The sequence below is a fragment of the Puma concolor genome, chromosome A1 (genome assembly GCF_028749965.1).
Source record: "Puma concolor isolate L17-30 chromosome A1, mPumCon1.1.hap2, whole genome shotgun sequence".
Classification (NCBI taxonomy): Eukaryota; Metazoa; Chordata; class Mammalia; order Carnivora; family Felidae; genus Puma; species Puma concolor.
Window position 1 is genome coordinate 119,492,995 of NC_141667.1, and position 7,794 is coordinate 119,500,788.

Sequence of the window (7,794 nt, forward strand, 5' to 3'; positions counted from 1 at the left end):
AATATGGGGTGTCAAGAGTTAGGAGGGTTTGCAATTTTAAATTAGTTTTCAGGGAAGCATCACTGAGAAAGTTTCTTTTACATAAAGGCCTCAAGGGCATGAGGTGAACGTGTCTGGGGGTAAGGTTATTCCAGGCAGAGGAAACAGCAAGTGCTAGGCTTGTAGGCAGGAGAGCAGCAAAGAAACCAGTGTGGCTGCAGTGCAGTGAGCAAGATGACAAGTGTCAGGGAATGAGGTCAGAAAGGAAGGCGCCTGAGGGGGCACCTCAAAGCTCTTGTAAAAACCTGGGTTTCAGGGAGTGAACTGGTGCTCTGCATGGGGCATGTTTTCTGTCAACCGCACCACCTCTCCTTCCACATGCTCCTCTCACTGCTGGGGCGGGACAGCCACAACCTACACTTCCCAGAAGTCTTGCCTGCTGGCTCCCTGTTAAGTCCTGCCAACGGGTGGAAGACGGGCAGAAGGAAAGTCTTCCCTCTTTTTCTGTTGGGGATCCTGACAGCCGTTCCCACGAGGCAGCTGTGTTAACAGCAACAGCAGCTGGGAATGCTGGCCCAGGAAGCCCGGCTCCAACTGCAGTCGCTTTGGTGGCTCTGATATCTATCTATATCTATATCTATATCTATATCTATATCTATATCTATATCTATACTTGATACTCTGAAATATCTAGAGTGGTTTCTGGTTTCCTGATTGAATGCCAACTGATAAAAATATTTTGAGCAGAGGAGGGTCACAGTCTGATTTGTATTTTCACCAGCTTCTCTGGCTGCTGTGTTGTGAGAAGACACCGTGGGGCAAATGTGGAAGTAGGAGCCCAGTTGGGAGACCCCTGCAGTGATCCTGGGGACAGTTAATGGTGGCCGGGGTCAGTGTGGTATTAGCGGAGGTGGTGGCAGCGGTTGGATTGTGGATATATTTTGAAGGTAGAGCCATAGAGTCCGTCCTCTGAACCCAGAAATACTGCTTATGACCAACTGCATGCAAACCCTTTCTGAGTTCTTACCTACCAGGGGAGAGAAGTTTGAACTAAAATACCACTTTTTGATTTGTGATCTACAAACATTGCCAGTGGTTTGGGCAGTGTCCTGGTTAAGTTTAGTGTCATGAGTATGGGTGGCCAACTAGTGCTCCTAAGACTGGAAGAATTTCTTCAGAGCTAGACAAAAATAGGAAGGTTAAAAAATATCCTAATAGATTAAGAAGATGTGGTGTGTGTGTGTGTGTGTGTGTGTGTGTGTGTGTGTGTTGGAATATTATTCAGCAATCAAAAAGAATGAAATCTTGCCATTTGCAACAATGTGGATGGAACTAGAGTGTATTATGCTAAGTGAAATAAGCCAGAGAAAGAAAATATGTGATTTCACTCATATGTGGAATTTAAGATACAAAACAGATGAACATAGGGGAAGGGAAGGAAAAATAAGGTAAAAACAGAGGGAGGCAAACCATAAGAGACTTTTAAATACAGAGAACAAACTGAGGGTTGCTGGAGGGGAGGAGGCTGGGGGAGGAGTGGGGATAATGGTGATGGGCATTAAGGAGGGCACTTTTTGGGATGAGCACTGGGTGTTGTATGTAATTGATGCGTCGCTGAGCTCTACTCCTGAAACCAATACTACACTACACTGTATGTTAACTTATTTGAATTAAAAAAATCCTAGTGATGCTATAATGAAAATAATGCTATGTGTGTTGAAAGCTCCAACATTTTTGACTATGTCAGCTATACTTCAATTTAAACATTTTTTAGGGGCGCCTGGGTGGCGCAGTCGGTTGAGCATCCGACTTCAGCCAGGTCACGATCTCGCGGTCCGTGAGTTCGAGCCCCACGTCAGACTCTGGGCTGATGGCTCGGAGCCTGGAGCCTGTTTCGGATTCTGTGTCTCCCTCTCTCTCTGCCCCTCCCCCGTTCATGCTCTGTCTCTCTCTGTCCCAAAAATAAATAAACGTTGAAAAAAAAAATAAACATTTTTAAAAATTACTACGTGTTTTCAAAAGATAGAATATCTACCAATTCCTTTATCCTTTGAGCAGTTTCCCACTGGATTTTGACTATGTTCCAAATATTTATACTAGGTCCTCAGGATTCCAAGATGAACATACTCTTCGTATTTATCATCAATGAAATCATAGTCTTGGGCCTCCAGTAGGCATAATAAATGAATTTGGTTGTATATCTCTGGAGGACACTGCCACTTACCCTTTGCTAGTTACTCCAGTGATTCAGTTCCTCTGAATAGGAGGACTTAATAGGAGACTTATTACAGAATTTATTTATTTATGTACTTATTTAAACAATCGCATATCAGCTGTACCACGTGCAGGACACTGTTCTAAGCACTTGACACTCATTCCCTGGTTGTCCTAAACCCTTGAATTAATTCTGCGTATTGGTCACCTTAGCCCCACACATGCTGTTCCTTTCCCCGACACATCCACCCAGGCCATAAACATGCAAGCCCCTTCAGTGATCTTCACAAACACCTTGCCTTCCTAGGCCTTCGTGAAAGTAACACCCTGTAGAGAAAATGGGCGCGGTAACTAGGGGCCTGAGAAGGTAGTACTGTAACAACTCTGCTTCAACTCTGCTGAACTTAGCAAGACTTGTTTCCCTGGTGTGCTGGCCCCTTACAACCATCCTGCTGGTTCCTCCTTTCATTTATGCCTGTCCATCCCTGTGTACCCTCTGTTCTTGCTCTGTGAAACAGAATAACTTATCTTTATGGTCCATTTTCTCAAATGTGGCTTAGCCTCAAGGCCTATCTACTCCTTCGCACACAAAGAGCTGCAGGGCCAGGTTTCCTTTCATAAACCCCACCCCTTCTAGGCAGACACTTGTGCTTTGCAGTGGCTCCTGTCTGCCCCTGCCTGTCATCCTGTGGGCTGAGGAGGGTTGAACCCATCTGCCTTAGACCTGTGCCATTAGAATAACTCTACTTTTTTCCGTTTTTATTTTGGCTTCCAGGTAAGATCACTTTTTTTTTTTTTAACATTTATTTATTTTTTTTGAGACAGAGAGAGACAGAGCATGAACAGGGGAGGAGCAGAGAGAGAGGGAGATACAGAATCTGAAACAGGCTCCAGGCTCTGAGCTGTCAGCACAGAGCCTGACGCGGGGCTCGAACTCACGGACCGTGAGATCATGACCTGAGCCAAAGTCGGACGCTCAACCGACCAAGCCACCCAGGCGCCCCAAGATCACTTTTTTAAAATAAGTTTATTTATTTATTTTGAAGGGGGGGGGTGGGTAGGTGGGCAGAGAGAGAGGGAGAGAGAATCCCAAGCAGACTCCTTGCTGACAGTGCAGAGCCCAATGCAGGGCTCAATCTCACAAACCGTGATACCACGATCTGAGCCAAAATCAAGAGTCAGATGCTCAGTCGACGGAGCCACCCCAGGGTCCTCTGAGAGTATTTTTTGAAGTCCACGTTAAGCATTAACTGTGTGAACCATATTTGACCTTTCCAAATTAAACTGGACAAAGATACCAATTAAACTTAAGTTTATGAGAAAGACGACGTTGTTCTAAGTCTTCCACAGTTATGACTCACTCTGCCAATACATTCATTTAGACTGGTGCCAGTGACATTTATAAAAAGTTTCTATGGTTCACTGGAGCTTCGTCTGAGTGAATTTAATGATAAAGGTAAATTTGAAAGAAATGTTCACAGTTGTTTTTATCACCTGGCCTAATTAGTTGCATCTCATTTTCTAATTAAACACAGTAATTACAGAGAGTTCACATTCATGCAATTATGTGAGAGAAATGGAATTCTGTCACTGTTGGAATTATGGCATATGATTACTGCCTGTGTTAAACAACATGTAAAACCTAGAGAAGAAAAGACCTGGAAACATAAAACAATATAACTTCCTCATTGTCTGGTGGTGGAGGTGTGGGGGGCAGGTGGTAAGAATGGGGCAGCTAAATCGGGCCTTGACAAAACTAGAGTTAGCATTTATCTTCTTTAACGGTATGAGACTTCTTTCTCTTTATGCAGTCCTTCAGTATCACTTCTATCCAGCTGCCAAGTACTTCTTCCCCTGTTAATGATTATTTCTCAAAAGATTGGGGGCATTAATTCATACTAAGATGTGGATGGCTAACAGATTATTGACCATGTCTGCTTTCTATGTTCAAAGTGTTATATTGTTGAACGATTCCTGTGAGTAAGGCCATGTGAAAAAACAGGGAGCCAGAAGATGAAACAGACATGGTACCTTTTCTTAGGAACATTATAGTCTCACAGAGAACCAGAGATTTAAATGAATATTTGCAAAATAAAATGATAGATATTATAGAAGGGGAAGAGAATAGAGAATGGCTAACTCTCCTTTAGTTGTTGGCCTCCTTCATTCTGCTATGAACTCCTTAAGGGCAGAAAGTGTGCCTCACCCATCATTATATCCCCTGCACCTACCATAGGGCCTGCTATATAGAAGGTGTTCAATAAATATTTGGTGATCTGGTGTTTGCAGAAACATGACATTTGGTTACACATACAGTGTATTGTATGTCTTGTGGGCCAATGTCTAAGAAAATTTCTCAGAGAGACAGCTTCTAAAATGATTCCCGGTGACCCCCACCTTTTGGTATTCCTGGCTTTGTGCAGTCCCCTCGAATGTGAACTGGACTTTGGGGCTTGCTTCTCACAATGGGGTATGGCAAAAACGATGGGATGTCTCCTCTGAGATAAGGTTTTAAAAAAACTATGATTCTTTCTTTGGCTTTCCTTGCTTGCTGACTTGCTGAAACCAGCTGCCACGGTGGAAGCTGCCTTATGCAGAGGTCCACATGGCCTGGCAATAGCCAGGGAGGAACTGAGCCCCTCAGTCCAGTGACCCACTGGGAACCGAATCCTGCCAACACCCACATGAGTGAGCTTGGAAGGTGCTCCTTCTCTAGTTGAGCTGAGCCTTGGGGTAGATGACATCTTAATTCCAGCCTTGTGAGAGACCTGGAGCTGGAACCAGGCAGCTAAGCCCTGAGCTGTGAGATGATCAACTGTGAGCAAATAAATATTGTCTTAAACCAGGAAGTTTGGGGACCACTTGTAACCCAGGGATAGAAAGCTAACACAAGGTGACATGACAGATCCTTTTATCTCCAAAGGGTATTCCCGTGGAGAGAAGTATAATCATTTATACTTTGTTTTATGCTCAGTTTATGAAGTTCGTGAATCCAATACCCACAACTGAAAACCAATTTTTCTTGAGGCCTTTAAACATTGATGACAAATTTATTAATCATATAATTTTAAACATTTTAAACCGACTGCAATTTTATATATTCAGAATGGCTGATCCTTTTAAACACTTCAAAACCTTCATTCACAAACATGTAAAACAAAAATCACAGAATTTATTGCCATAATTTCACTTAAATCTACTCTAAAAGCATCAATATCATGGGTTTAATGCCCATCTTATTTCTGTTCTTGTTTTTCTCTGCTAGTTTTGATATGCCATGAGGGCTATGGCATTATTATTTTTACTCCTTTTCTTGGGCCACAAAATTCTTAGTAGATCTCAAAGAAAGATTATGTTATCAGAACAGCCTAGATTGTAGAACTTGGTTTATTGACTGATTAATTCTTGGTCAGACTTGTTTGTTTCTCCCAAGGTGATTCTAACCCAAACCACCTTTTTATAGTAAGCTTTTATGCAGATAAATGATACCTATTATGTCAGAGAGACTATTTCAGGCCTTATCTTATGCCTGAGGTTTAATTTTGCAACCTAGTATCTATCTCTGAAATTGTTTTTTAATTATCACTTGGCCATTGTGATATAACCGATTATCCTGTCATAATCAAAAATTCATTTTATCTCTTAGCATTAAAAACTTATACCTCCCTTATTAGCATTGAGATTTAATCTCTTAAGAGCTGAAAGATTGACTACACTCTGTGTAGTTAGTGTCCCTTTGTAGGTCATCTGGCTAATACATTATATTGATCAATATAACGTATTAGTGGAGCTCTCTTGCTGTTTGGTTATTTGGGTCCCCACCCAAGCCAAAGGGTCCTTCCTGTTCTTGGCATCTGCTTTTTCTGGGACTATTTGGCTTACAGTTTCCAATGTTTATTTTCCTTAAACAGATAAAGATAGGCATATGACTGTGTTTTATAAACATAAGATTATTAGAAGAAATGTCAAACCCTTCTGATTATTAAAATCAACAAAAATTTTTTTGTGGCTTATTACATTCACCATTTTCTATCACAGTTACCTTTTGGGCAGATTTCATATTAGCTTTTCTATTTTGAGTCATTTCCAATTCATGGCCTTTCTCATGCCTCATGTTGGTCAACCTGATGTTGATCATGGTGGTGTTGATGATGATGGTGAAAGTGCTTTTGATGCTCAGATTGTAAATTCATCTTAAGTGACAGGGACAGATTTTTTTTTAATGGGCAAGACTATAGTCTTGGGGTATACATCTGGGTGATAAAACCATAAAAATACAAATAAGTCATTATTATAAAAGAACGGAAAGGAAGAGTGATCAGAATGAGGCCCATGGAAGGAGCTTGTGGGATGAATGGCAAAGGTCTATTTTTTGACCTGGGCATACATTTGATGTATGTGTGTGTGTGTGTGTGTGTGTGTGTGATCAGTGCTTTATTCTTACAATAAAAATTTTATTTAAAAGAAATGTCAGCTTATAATCAGTCCTTCATGTTGGCTTCTTTATCCTTTATACAATGTTCCTGACATTTTTGAAAACATTCTTCCTTTTTGGTAACAAGAGGATGTTGGATAAATGTTCTTAATTTTTTCTCTTTCCTAAATCATGGTATCACCTAGCTTCCAGGGGTTTGTGTTTCTTTTGAATACGTGATAATTCTGAACAACAGGAGCTGGGCTCTTGGGGTGCACTTGAGAATGTGTGGTAAGCAAGAATGCATTCATGTTGCTTCTGGGCCACTGACACCTGAAAACATACTTATTAAGGTTGTTATTTTACACTGATATTTCCAACTTAACTTTTTCTTATATTCCTCAGCCTTTCTCCTAAATTGACAGTCTTTTTGGTATGATGAACCTCCTCGATGGACCAAGGCATGCCTTACATCACATTTTTCTTTTCGGTATAGTAATTTCCAAACTTCTGTTATTCATATAATCTATAATTTTTTTGTATATTTGCCAAATTCACAATTTTGTACCACCTGTATTACTGTTTTTTTAAACATTTTTGTTTAATCAGCATTAAAATGGCCCCCTTAAAAGAATTAGATTCATATTAAGCAGTAATATCTGTGGCATCATAGGGTTTAATTAACATGTGTTTTTCCAGTATCCATTAAGGTGGATACATAGATGTTGGCATTTATTTTTTTATTTATTTTTTTTATTAAATTTTTTTTTTCAACGTTTATTTATTTTTGGGACAGAGAGAGACAGAGCATGAACGAGGGAGGGGCAGAGAGAGAGGGAGACACAGAATGTGAAACAGGCTCCAGGCTCTGAGCCATCAGCCCAGAGCCCGATGCGGGGCTCGAACTCACGGACCGCGAGATCGTGACCTGGCTGAAGTCGGACGCTTAACCGACTGCGCCACCCAGGCGCCCCAGATGTTGGCATTTAAAGGGACTCAATATACATCATTTTCCCTCACTCATTTTTAGTACCACCTGAAAGATAAGATAAAAAATCAGGAAAATGGAGCTCAAAACATCATGTTGATTGCTAGTCAAAAGCTGCACTGGTGAATGTTGCTCAGATGCTGCACAATTATGGGCTCCCTGAGAGTGGACCTTAGGTTTGGGCAGACATACCCACCTG